General features: G+C 54.2%; 1 protein-coding gene across 4 annotated transcripts in view; it reads left to right on the plus strand.

Moving 5' to 3' along the window:
• Positions 1-9,806: 9,806 nt before the first annotated feature.
• LOC138447921 (zinc finger protein 84-like) overlaps positions 9,807-13,657 on the plus strand; it is a 198,490-nt gene continuing 194,639 nt past the window's right edge. For 3 of the 4 annotated variants that reach the window (XM_069604444.1, XM_069604443.1, XM_069604445.1), the window contains exon 1: positions 9,816-9,903. The gene's annotated coding sequence lies outside the window, so the exon portion shown is untranslated. Of the gene's footprint in view, positions 9,904-13,657 lie in introns of all 4 variants that reach the window. The other variant, XM_069604442.1, reaches the window with a different exon arrangement.

Genomic DNA, 13,657 nt, shown 5'->3' on the forward strand with positions numbered 1-13,657 from the left:
GCTCTTTTGGGTGATCAGTCTTTCAGTCTGTAATTCAGTACAGCTGAGGGTCATATCATCAAAAAGAGCTTATTCCCTCAACAGAGAGGAGGCTCAGGTGGAGGCTCCACCTCGAGCTCTTCAATCAACATCCAGTACTTCCTTCCTGGTCGCTTGCCTGAACCACTCGCCGGCCGGTGAGTAACAGTGTTAGGCAGAATCATATGCAGTACTCTTTGGGTACACCACACACAATTAAGACTACAAGTGTCAGTACACATTCACCTTTGGTACAAGCCTGTACTATACAGTAAAGTAGTAGCGATGGCTGAGCAGCCAGACTTATCTCAAGAGTAAAGTGAGCAGTATCAATAGTTGCACAAAGGACAGCAATTACTATGATTCAAACAAACACTGACTCAAGGTTTCTGAGTAAAAGAATATACATTTATTTACACCATCCATTACAAAAACAGTTCACTATCATAAAACAGCAGAAAATCACAGTCTTAATACACCACACAACACCCAATCAAATCTGGACAAGTTAAGCTCAAAATGAAGTGTGAGCAAAATGGCACTCCAGCAATTTAAAAGGGGAGGAAAGACAAAGTTATCACAAATCAATACCACCAACAAGTTATAGGCAGGGTAATCTAGAAAAGGCTACTATAACTAGGATTCAAGCCAATAGGCCTGGGCCAATGTTAATGGTTCAGAGTCTTTGCAGAGGATCACCCATTTCAAAGTAGTTTGCGGTTAAGTCTTTGCCAAGAGTTCAAAACGAAGTTGGTCGGAGGAAAAGTTATTCAAAGGAGAAGGGAAGGACAAGCCTTCACAGAGGCGCAAGATTTCAAACACTTTCACCTCGGCCGGATGCAACAAACGACCAAATTTTGAACAGTACCTTAAAGAAGAATGCTGTAGCTGAGGCAGTTGTTCCTGGCAGTTCCTGCAGGCTCACGGTTCCTGAAGCGACTGTCGTGGTGACAAGAAGGATGACGTCTGGAGGGTCCTGCACTGCCCAGGGAAGAAGCCAGCAGCAGAGCAAAGCGACGAATAAAAGGTGCGCTCCTTAAAAGCACAAATGGACTCACTCTCACTGGCTATCTGGTTTCCTGTAGCACAGCAAATTCGACCAGTCTGAAGAGGAGGTCCAGGGGCTTTGTGAGCTGGTTGGTCCCGCCAGGCTCAAGGGGAGAAGACTCCTTGTGGATCTCCTCTGTCGACGAAGTTTCAGGCGATTCGGACCTGCAGCAGGGCTTCACCGGGTTTCCAGTAGTTGCAGCAGTGGAGTTTAGAGTGGGAAGTCGGAAAAAGACAACCCTGTGGCACTGCACTGTGACACACAGTAAAAGGATGATGCCTATGGAGTTGGTGAAACTCCATATCCATGAACACAAAATGTAAAACCCATTGAAAATGAAAAGTTCAAAGCCCCAAAATATATCAAAAGAGCTGGAGGGCTCTAAGGTAGAGGGAATTAAGCACTTGGGTGAGAAATCTCCCTAACAGGTGTCATCGGCGTAGTTTGTGAAAAACGCTCTGAATTCTTCCAGTACCTCACACAGACATCTCATATACAGATTAAAAAGAAGAGGGGCTAGAGTCGCCCCCTGCGGGACTCCGTACTTTATGAGGGCTGCCATGGAGAATTCCTCCACCACGCCAGCCCCAGTGAATTTTGGCTTCTCTATCAGCCAGGAAGGATGCCAGCCATGCAGATGCTTCCTTCGAGCAGTTTGCTACTTTTTCTAGGACCTGTTGGAGCAGTTGGTGATCTACCAGATCGAACGCTGCACTCAGATCCAGTAGAATGAGCATCCCTGTCTTGCCTTTATCCATCACACCGAGCATGTGCGTCTGCAGATCCAACATGGCAGTTTCCCTACTATGTGAGGTACGAAAACCAGATTGTTGGTCATGCAGGAGGCGATTCTCTCCCACATGCTTCTGTAGCTGAATTGTCGCAATTTTGTCCAGGACTTTCAACAGGAAATTGCAGTTCGTAATAGGTTGCAAATTCCCCGGATCCTTAGGATCTAGCCCCAGATTTTTTATAAGGGGCGTGATGGTGACTGCTTTGATGCTTTTAGGCACGGAGCCTTCTCTGAAGGAGGCGTTTACTATTTGAGTTAGTACTGGTACAAAGATTTCCTTGTTCTCAAGTATTATTCTGGGGGGAATTGTGTTCTCAGCATATGAAGTTGGCTTCAATGCTGCTAATACCTTCGTCATCTCTTCCTCAGAGATAGGTTGTAACTGAAAGTTCTTGTCCACCGACTGATGATGTTCCTCTTCCAAATTGGTCATCTCTCTGTTGGATGTGTCCCTGGCTGTTATTATGGTATCTCTGGCCTTCTGAATTTTCTGAGCAAAGGTCTTTTGCACCCTCTCACAGTCTTCCTGGGTCGGGGCGAAGGGGGGGGGGGGTGACAAGACCTGTGGCTTCTCGAAAGATTTTAAGATGTTAAATAATATACTGGTGGAATTGGATGCTGAGGTGATCTGTTTGTTATAAAAGTTTTTCTTAGCATTCCTGATTTCGTCTCTATAACGTCTATCAGCTTTCCACAGATCTCTATTTGCCTGTGTGTGGTGTTAGAGCCACCTACACCTCATCCCTCTTTAGCTAGCTCACTATGGAACCATTTCTGGTGGTTACAGTTCTTTCTCACCATCTTCGATTTTAACAGAGCCTGCTGTTCCACTAAATCTTGTGTCACGAGGGAATATTTCAGTAGCAGGGTGTCCCCCTCCTGGAAGCTCTCTAGTATCTTATTCATGCAATGTTCCAGTTGTGCAGCCCTTAAATTCTTAAAGTTCCTGCTTTGAACTTTTTCTTGGCTATTGGACGCGTTCTTGCGCGGGTGACTCATTTCTACCTCAAACGTGACCTTGAAGTGGTCTGACCAGATGCATGGGGAGGTTTTCACCGCCTGGACCTTCAAATTCTGTGCTATGACCCAGTCTAACTGATTACCCTTAGCTGTCGTGGGTTCCTGATTAATGACCCTAAAGTCAATATTGTTCAACATTTTTTCTAGGTGGAGGTCATCCTTGTCTGTCGAGTTCCCACGCCATCTGTTGAAGTCACCCATGAGCAGTGTTGCAGTGTTAGGGGACCCCACGTCACTCGGTGTCATATTACCAAGCCGGTGCATGGGACCTTCCCCGCAGGGAGGGTTAGGAGGGTGGTCAGTACTGTGACGAGGAAGAGTAGGACTAGGAGTAATGAAGATTACTGGTAAGTAATCAGGGCATTACCTCCACGTCCACTCTTCCTCGTCCCAGTACTTACTTCATGAGGTACACCAAAGCAGCAACGGGGAAAAGGTCCCAATGAGACACAGAGCTAAAAACAGTGCAGCAAAACGCACACCTTCAATAACTCTTAATTCACATCCCCACAGTCAAAACTCCAACCACGAAGGACCAACCCCCCGAGTGGGAGAAACTCAACCCATAGCGGTTGATGAAAATGCCTAGACCAGCCAAGGCGGCAGCCATACAAATCTCTTGCAGAGAAAAACCCTCATTGCATCGGCCCAGGAAGCCGCCAAACCCCTGGCGGACCGTCCCTGATCGTGCGCAGGCACAGGCAGGCCAGAAGACACTCTGATGTGCCAAACTACCCGGGGCAGAAGGGGAATAGGCGGAAAGGCATAAAGGAAAACCCCCAAGGCCACTGTACAGAGAGGGCGTCCATCCCCCAAACCCCTGGCCTGAAACCGAGAGCAGAAGAGGGGAACTTCTGCTGAGGCCGGGGATGCAAACAGGTCTAGAACCGGGGACCCTAATCTGACACAGGTCACCGCAAAGACCTGGGCCAACAGGACCAGTTCCGCAGAGGAGTGAAAACCGGCGTCTGAGAAGATCCGCTTGAACATTTTCCACCCTTCTGATACGTGAGGCCACCAGAGACACCAGATGAGATTCCTCCCAGGTGCCTATCAGCGCTGCCAGAGCATTCAAGCAGCGGCCGGAACCCCTTTTGCAGTTGACATATGCCAAGGCCGTCGTATTGTCCGATCGGATCAAAACCGCCGACCGTCCAGCAACTCCTCGTAGTACACCAGAGCTTGGACAATGGCACAACTCTTGCCAATTGGATGATCGCCGGCTCTCCCCAGATCTCACAACCCTTGAGCTGAGAGGACCCCCCATGTAGACCCTTTCTGCTGGCGTCGGTAATAAGAGAGGCCACAGGAGGAAGGACCATGCACACCTCAGCCTGTAGACCTGAAAATCCCTGCCACCATAGCAGGGAGACTTGCAGCGCTGGCGACACTGAAAACAAAACTACGAAAGCAGAGAAGTCAGGAGCCAGTGGGAGAGAGTATAAGACACCAGGGGACGTAACCGAAGACGTAACCGGAAAACACGCAAGACGCCACGTGCCCCGTAACTTCAGCAACAGGCGAGTCGAGACATACTGCCTTCTGAGAACCCAGACCAGCCAGCAAGCGCCCCCCCTGCACGACATCCAGAGTACGCTCTCCCCAGATGTCTGGTCAAGCAGTGCAGGGTCTTGAGACCCATAAGCAGCTGACACATCCTAGAAGGGATAGGGACCAGGAACACCCGCAAGTAGAAAACTTGACCCTGAACAGGGAGAGGAACGGGCAAAACGGTAACCCACAACAACCGTTCGGAGAGAACTGATCCAATGGCCAACTACTTGGACCGTGAGCAGGGTACCCTCTGAATGGCCATTACTTCCATGATGCATTTTCTATAATTCCATGCCGGACAAAGGAAAAGAAAATCATCTCCTTTGACCTTCCCTTATGCAGTTCAGAGGAAGAGGACAGGACAAGGAGTCTGCGTCCATAGCTAGCACAGACCCAAACACACCACTAACTCGCCACATGACTGAGAGGTGGCTTGAGCCCTGTATCCAGTAGCTGATAGCCCCATGCTCTAAATCGTTCCAATGCGTCAGTCTAGGAAGGATGAAGGGCCGAGTCAGAGACTCAAACCCGAAGTGTAGACTATGCCAGGCTGGGACCCTTCCAGCTGCTTGCAGACGGGTCCAATACGCGCCGTTTTCACAGGCAGCACACAAGGAATGCAGCCAACATCCAGCCAACATCCAGTGCATCCTGGGCTGCGTGTGTCTGAGGAGCGGGTGGTATGTGACATGCCTGTGACAGAACAGAGCCCCCGCACTTTCAAAGACTCTCTGCCACTGTCACCCCACAACAAGAAGCAGAGAGGCCTTGCAACAAAAAGGGAAGGCTAGCCCATACTGCCAAGTGCTTGCCATTATTTCCAATAAAGATGTGTACACAGAGCACGAGGAAACGGCATGTTGAAGGAGTCAAGATGGCCATACCAGCAGGAGAGGGGAAAAATATCAAGAACAGTCCTCCCCTCCCCTTACCTTCCCCCAAAGAATGCAGCGAACATCCGGTGTATCCTGAGCTGTGTGTGTCTGAGGAGCGGGTGGTATGTGACATGCCTGCGACAGAACAGAGCCCCCGCACTTTCAAAGACTCTCTGCCACTGTCACCCTACGACAAGAAGCAGAGAGGCTACACAACAAAAGGGAAGGCTAGCCCATACTGCCAAGTGCTTGCTATCATTTCCAATAAAGATGTGTACACAGAGCACAAGGAAAAGGCCTGTCGAATCAAGATGGCCAAAACAGGAGGAGAGGGGAAAAACATCAAGCCCAGTCCTCCCCTCTCCTTCCCTTCCCCCGGGCCATGCAGGACCCGGGACACAATGCTCACGCTGCGGTCCGGAGCCCAGCAAAGAACCGAGCGAGGCAATCCCGCTCAACTGTGACCCCAAGCCCTGCAGGGGGCCCAGGAGCAGCGCCGCACCTGAGGGAGCCGAGGGCCCCGGCGTACAGCCCCCCCCAGGGGGCCAGCAATCGGTGCTCCCCAGTGCCCCGCACCAGGAAGAAAAAATCCAACCTGCCAGAGGCAGAAAAAATTTAACTGAGTGACGTGGATGTGGGGGAGGAGTTATACGAATTTAAAGAAACAGAAGAAGGTCCTGTGTCTGAGGAAGGGGCCTCATGAGTCAAGTACTGGGATTGAGGAAGAGTGGACGTGGAGGTAATGACCTTCTCTTGATGGTCTGTGTATAGCAGGGTACATCTCTCCCACATCACCGACCTATGCATGGAGGGAGAGTATCTCATTGTCCCTACTGATAGGGCAACCTTCCACATGTGATTCCCAATTAAAGCATCACATAACTCCTTTGTTTTATAATTCGGCTGTAGCATGCAATTAGCATTTTGCTTGTCCAATGCATATTTAGCCTGAGCCATAGCTCTCAACTCACACGCTTTTGGGGGGTGTCACCCGCCTTGTAAACAGCTGACTCACCCGCCAAGCCTCCTGCACGCCCATTCATTTCAATGGGCCTCTCACCCGCCAAAAATAAAATCAGTGTTTTCACCCGCCTTTGCGACCCAAATGGTTGAGAGCTATGCTGAGCTGTGCCATTTCTTCCTTATTACATAGCATAGGGAAATCTTCAGTCTGCAGTATTTGTCCACTTCCCAAATACAAACATTTGGAAGTACTAGCGATTCCCTTATCACTCATTACTTCCTCTGTGCTCACGTAGAGCCTGGTTGTGCCTAATTCTGATGTTTCGGTATGAACAGCCTTCAAGCTACCCAAGCCCCCTTGCAGTTTCTCCCCATCCGTTAAGCGTATTGTGTTATGGCGTGGTATAACGAACGGCTTGTAGTCTAACTTACCCTTAGCTCGTGCTATTGCCTCCAACACCTCAGCTAAAGCCATGATTATTTTCTAACACAGCACCAGTAACACCACACAGCCGGACACGGACCGGCACAGACCGGCACAGACCGGCACGGACCGGCACAGACCGGCACGGACCGGCACAGACAGGCACAGACAGGCACAGACCAGCTTGTCTGCTCACGCGCCGGCGCATCTGGTGAGCATTGAAGTAGTCCACTAGGACTCTAATTCTGCTGGCTATTGCTGTAATGTCACGAACTGAAGCATGGCACGGCACGGAACTCAGAGGTAACTAACTAGCTTCCTGCAGTATATTGAAGCTGGTTCCTAAAACAAAATCAATACAATCAGAGGCACAATTTGAAATTTGGCTCAGCTCCAATTCACAAGCTAAAAATGCTACTTAAAATAAATCAACACAGTTTTAAAATGAATTAAGCTAATGAACACGCGCTCAAGCAGAAAGATAACACTCTCTTCTGACACACGTATTAACTAATCAAGCAAGCAACGCAGACAGCCGGTGCTTTAAATACAATTGCACAGGACTCTAAGTCGGCTGGCTATTGTAGTTCACAGACTACAAGCCTTTGCCATCCAGATCATACATCTAGACAGTGATGGTTGTCCCAGAAGCTCCCCCTTTGTTTACAGTGAGAACACATATAGCCATATGTTCAATCTAGAGCAATAAAGCCTGTTACTAAACTACCCTGCATCCAGTGTTCCTTCCAGGCCACCAATACAGGATTCATCTGCTCAGTGGCATTTCAAATGCACACTGATAGTTCCCTGACTTGACTAGAGGATCTCCCCTCTGCTGCGCGGAAAGCTCCAACCTTCACACTGTGTGCACGTTTTCATCACTTTGCACAGTAGCAGGCACAAGTGGCTGCTCGTTGGCCATCAGAAAGGCAAAACTTCCCTGTCACCACACACCAGTACTGCCTTCAGCAAGTTAGATGGGCAAACTGTCTGTGGGCATGACAGGGTTGTCTTTCATTTTCTGAAGCCCATTTGGGTCCCGTCTGTGTAAATTCTCCTTCATCGAAATTACAGAGAAATGGTGTCCGTTAAGGACATTTACACAGGGAACAGACAAATGCTCTAAATAATGGACTACCTGGACAGGTGGTCACCCTACTTCAGGAGGAGGCGACCCAAGGGTCCATCTATCAAAGAACTGAAAACACAATCAGCTTTGGTAGAAGTGGACAAACAAAGTTTATTTCAGCAATTTAGACCTCTTAACCAGCGCAAAATCCCACCCCTCTACCCAGGCAAACCCAACCCGCCCTCAAAACTCCTTACAAATCATCCCCAAGCTTGACCTCTCGAGGTGCAAGTGGATCTCGGTCACCTGGCCTAAGCCCCGCCCACCTGGTGCCTTCCAGGTTGCCGCTCTTGTCCCCACTTAGCAAGCCCCGCCCACCTGGTGCCTTCCTGGTTGCCGCTCTTTTCCCTACTTAAGGAGCCCTCCATCCTCTTTTCCTTTACGGATGGGGATCAGGTGCAAGTGGATCTCGGTCACCTGGCCTAAGCCCCGCCCACCTGGTGCCTTCCAGGTTGCCGCTCTTGTCCCCACTTAGCAAGCCCCGCCCACCTGGTGCCTTCCTGGTTGCCGCTCTTTTCCCTACTTAAGGAGCCCTCCATCCTCTTTTCCTTTACGGATGGGGATCAGGTGCAAGTGGATCTAGGTCACCTGGCCTAAGCCCCGCCCACCTGGTGCCTTCCAGGTTGCTACTCTTTTCCCTACTTAAGGAGCCCTCCAGCCTCTTTTCCTTTGCTGATGGGGAGAAGGTGCAAGTGGATCTAGGTCACCTGGCCTAAGCCCCGCCCACCTGGTGCCTTCCAGGTTGCCGCTCTTGTCCCCACTTAGCAAGCCCCGCCCACCTGGTGCCTTCCTGGTTGCCGCTCTTGTCCCCACTTAGCAAGCCCCGCCCACCTGGTGCCTTCCTTGTTGCTGCTCTTTTCCCTACTTAAGGAGCCCTCCATCCTCTTTTCCTTTACGGATGGGGATCAGGTGCAAGTGGATCTCGGTCACCTGGCCTAAGCCCCGCCCACCTGGTGCCTTCCAGGTTGCCGCTCTTGTCCCCACTTAGCAAGCCCCGCCCACCTGGTGCCTTCCTGGTTGCCACTCTTGTCCCCACTTAGCAAGCCCCGCCCACCTGGTGCCTTCCTGGTTGCCGCTCTTGTCCCCACTTAGCAAGCCCCGCCCACCTGGTGCCTTCCTTGTTGCTGCTCTTTTTCCTACTTAAGGAGCCCTCCAGCCTCTTTTCCTTTGCTGATGGGGAGAAGGGGCAAGTGGATCTAGGTCACCACCTACTTCACCCAGACACCTCTAAAGTGCTGATCCTTGCATTCTTGTCAGTACTCCCACTGCACATGTCCTTAAGCAAGCCATTTCTCTAGCCAAGAAGAAGTTTCAGTTTTATCATATTTAGCCAATCTCTGGGCACAACCTGAATAAATGTCCTCGGGGTATTTGAAACTAAATTATCACAGAGAAGACAGACATTTTCCCCATTTTATCGATTGTCCCATGTTTACGTGCACATGGGACAAATGAAGTCACAGTCTTACATTGACATAAAGAGTAAATAAACTGAATTCCCACGCACTGCACCTCCCCAGTTGTCACCAGTAGGTCTCTTCTATTGGCCACACCGACAAGCAGCTGCTGCTGGGCTGGGATATCCCTGCATTATTGTGGGTTTGAGACTTTGCCACACTATTCTATGGGTGCGCTTCAGTTTTCACCAGCGGTCGTCGACGTTGCCTCCACCTCCTGGGCATGCGCAGTAGACCGTGTTGCCGCCGCATGGTGTCCAGCTTCTGGGCATGCGCAGTAGATCCCCGTTGACGCCGCGTGGTGTCCAGCTTTTGGGCATGCGCATTAGACCGTGTTGACGCCACGTGGTCGGGGGTTTGTTATCGCGTCCACCTTCTGGGCATGCGCAGTAGATCGTGTTGACGCCTAATTGTGGGGGAGGGTGTCGTCGCCACGTCTACCTTCTGGGCATGCGCAGTAGACCGTATTGACGCCGCGTGGCCGGGGTTCGTTGGGGGCGTCCATCTTCTGGGCATGCGCAGTAGACCGTGTTGTCATCGCAAGGCTCTTCCCCTGTGGGAGCCGGAACGGGTGCAGGGTAAGCGGCGGCGGCAGCAGCAGCTCCTGCTGTATGTCCACACGGTGAGTGCATCCAGGCCAGTGGCGCTTTCAGAGCGAGGGTCGCGCGGGAAAGGGGCACGGAGGGTCGCGCGGGTGCTTGATATTAATAACACTACAATAGCTGCTATATACGGCGTGCAGGGCCTATTTACACTACCACGCGGGCATGATCCCCATTGCCTCCCCAGGGTGGCCTCGAACCCCCAACCTTCCGTGCAGCAGCCTCGCCCTCCAGCCTCGAGCGCCGCAGAGACTGCTCAGGGGGGTGGGGGGGTTGGGGGCTCGGAGCCAGGCCTAGAATAGCCACCCCCGCCCCTATGAATCCCCTCCCAGGACAGTGAACCTCCACCCCCGCCCCTATGAATCCCCTCCCAGGACAGTGAACCTCCACCCCCCGCCCCTATGAATCCCCTCCCAGGACAGTGAACCTCCACCCCCCGCCCCTATGAATCCCCTCCCAGGACTGTGAACCTCCACCCCCGCCCCTATGAATCCCCTCCCAGGACTGTGAACCTCCACCCCTGCCCCTATGAATCCCCTCCCAGGACTGTGAACCTGCACCCCCGCCCCTATGAATCCCCTCCCAGGACAGTGAACCTCCACCCCCCGCCCCTATGAATCCCCTCCCAGGACAGTGAACCTCCACCCCCCGCCCCTATGAATCCCCTCCCAGGACAGTGAACCTCCACCCCCGCCCCTATGAATCCCCTCCCAGGACAGTGAACCTCCACCCCTGCCCCTATGAATCCCCTCCCAGGACTGTGAACCTGCACCCCCGCCCCTATGAATCCCCTCCCAGGACAGTGAACCTCCACCCCCCGCCCCTATGAATCCCCTCCCAGGACAGTGAACCTCCACCCCCCGCCCCTATGAATCCCCTCCCAGGACAGTGAACCTCCACCCCCCGCCCCTATGAATCCCCTCCCAGGACAGTGAACCTCCACCCCCCGCCCCTATGAATCCCCTCCCAGGACAGTGAACCTCCACCCCCCGCCCCTATGAATCCCCTCCCAGGACTGTGAACCTCCACCCCCGCCCCTATGAATCCCCTCCCAGGACTGTGAACCTCCACCCCTGCCCCTATGAATCCCCTCCCAGGACTGTGAACCTGCACCCCCGCCCCTATGAATCCCCTCCCAGGACAGTGAACCTCCACCCCCCGCCCCTATGAATCCCCTCCCAGGACAGTGAACCTCCACCCCCCGCCCCTATGAATCCCCTCCCAGGACAGTGAACCTCCACCCCCCGCCGCTATTAATCCCCTCCCAGGACAGTGAACCTCCACCCCCGCCCCTATGAATCCCCTCCCAGGACAGTGAACCTCCACCCCCCGCCCCTATGAATCCCCTCCCAGGACTGTGAACCTCCACCCCCGCCCCTATGAATCCCCTCCCAGGACAGTGAACCTCCACCCCCCGCCCCTATGAATCCCCTCCCAGGACTGTGAACCTCCACCCCGCCCCTATGAATCCCCTCCCAGGACAGTGAACCTCCACCCCCCGCCCCTATGAATCCCCTCCCAGGACAGTGAACCTCCACCCCCCGCCCCTATGAATCCCCTCCCAGGACAGTGAACCTCCACCCCCCGCCCCTATGAATCCCCTCCCAGGACTGTGAACCTCCACCCCCGCCCCTATGAATCCCCTCCCAGGACAGTGAACCTCCACCCCCCGCCCCTATGAATCCCCTCCCAGGACAGTGAACCTCCACCCCCCGCCCCTATGAATCCCCTCCCAGGACTGTGAACCTGCACCCCCGCCCCTATGAATCCCCTCCCAGCACTGTGAACCTCCACCCCCGCCCCTATGAATCCCCTCCCAGGACTGTGAACCTCCACCCCCGCCCCTATGAATCCCCTCCCAGGACAGTGAACCTCCACCCCCCGCCCCTATGAATCCCCTCCCAGGACAGTGAACCTCCACCCCCCGCCCCTATGAATCCCCTCCCAGGACAGTGAACCTCCACCCCCCGCCCCTATGAATCCCCTCCCAGGACAGTGAACCTCCACCCCCCGCCCCTATGAATCCCCTCCCAGGACAGTGAACCTCCACCCCCCGCCCCTATGAATCCCCTCCCAGGACAGTGAACCTCCACCCCGCCCCTATGAATCCCCTCCCAGGACTGTGAACCTCCACCCCCGCCCCTATGAATCCCCTCCCAGGACAGTGAACCTCCACCCCCCGCCCCTATGAATCCCCTCCCAGCACAGTGAACCTCCACCCCCCGCCCCTATGAATCCCCTCCCAGGACTGTGAACCTCCACCCCCCGCCCCTATGAATCCCCTCCCAGGACTGTGAACCTCCACCCCCGCCCCTATGAATCCCCTCCCAGGACAGTGAACCTCCACCCCCGCCCCTATGAATCCCCTCCCAGGACAGTGAACCTCCACCCCCCGCCCCTATGAATCCCCTCCCAGGACAGTGAACCTCCACCCCCCGCCCCTATGAATCCCCTCCCAGGACAGTGAACCTCCACCCCCCGCCCCTATGAATCCCCTCCCAGGACAGTGAACCTCCACCCCCGCCCCTATGAATCCCCTCCCAGGACAGTGAACCTCCACCCCCCGCCCCTATGAATCCCCTCCCAGGACAGTGAACCTCCACCCCCGCCCCTATGAATCCCCTCCCAGGACTGTGAACCTCCACCCCCGCCCCTATGAATCCCCTCCCAGGACTGTGAACCTCCACCCCTGCCCCTATGAATCCCCTCCCAGGACTGTGAACCTCCACCCCTGCCCCTATGAATCCCCTCCCAGGACTGTGAACTTGCACCCCCGCCCCTATGAATCCCCTCCCAGGACTGTGAACCTCCACCCCTGCCCCTATGAATCCCCTCCCAGGACTGTGAACCTGCACCCCCGCCCCTATGAATCCCCTCCCAGGACTGTGAACCTCCACCCCGCCCCTATGAATCCCCTCCCAGGACTGTGAACCTCCACCCCTGCCCCTATGAATCCCCCCCCAGGACTGTGAACCTCCACCCCTGCCCCTATGAATCCCCTCCCAGGACTGTGAACCTCCACCCCTGCCCCTATGAATCCCCTCCCAGCACTGTGAACCTCCACCCCTGCCCCTCTGAATCCCCTCCCAGCACAGTGAACCCCCCCCTGCCCCTATGAATCCCCTCCCAGGACTGTGAACCTCCACCCCTGCCCCTCTGAATCCCCTCCCAGGACAGTGAACCTGCACCCCCGCCCCTATGAATCCCCTCCCAGCACTGTGAACCTGCACCCCCGCCCCTATGAATCCCCCTCCAGCACTGTGAACCTGCACCCCCGCCCCTATGAATCCCCTCCCAGGACTGTGAACCTCCACCCCCGCCCCTATGAATCCCCTCCCAGGACTGTGAGCCTCCACCCCCGCCCCTATGAATCCCCTCCCAGGACTGTGAACCTCCACCCCCGCCCCTATGAATCCCCTCCCAGGACTGTGAACCTCCACCCCCGCCCCTATGCACCCCCTCCCAGGACTGTGAACCTCCACCACTCGCCTGCACACACCCAGCTCTTGACCCCGTCGCATCTGGCAGTCTGCGATACATTGCCCTCGTCAGGAAATTCACAATGTTACTTGGAAAGTGAGCGTCAGGCTTCAAGCCTAGGCATGAGCCCCCTATGCACGTACAAGGGATGCTTGTTTTCCCCCTCCTTTCTGGTCGGCATTCCATTTGGCACAATCCCCAATCCCTCTTATCCTCATTCATTTTGGTTATTTTGTTCTATCCGGCCCTTTCACCCATCCTCTCCCTGCTGCCCCGTCCCTTTCCCACACATAC

This window comes from Ambystoma mexicanum, chromosome 3q, assembly GCF_040938575.1.
Source record: "Ambystoma mexicanum isolate Mex_15411 chromosome 3q, UKY_AmexF1_1, whole genome shotgun sequence".
In the NCBI taxonomy this organism is placed as follows: Eukaryota; Metazoa; Chordata; class Amphibia; order Caudata; family Ambystomatidae; genus Ambystoma; species Ambystoma mexicanum.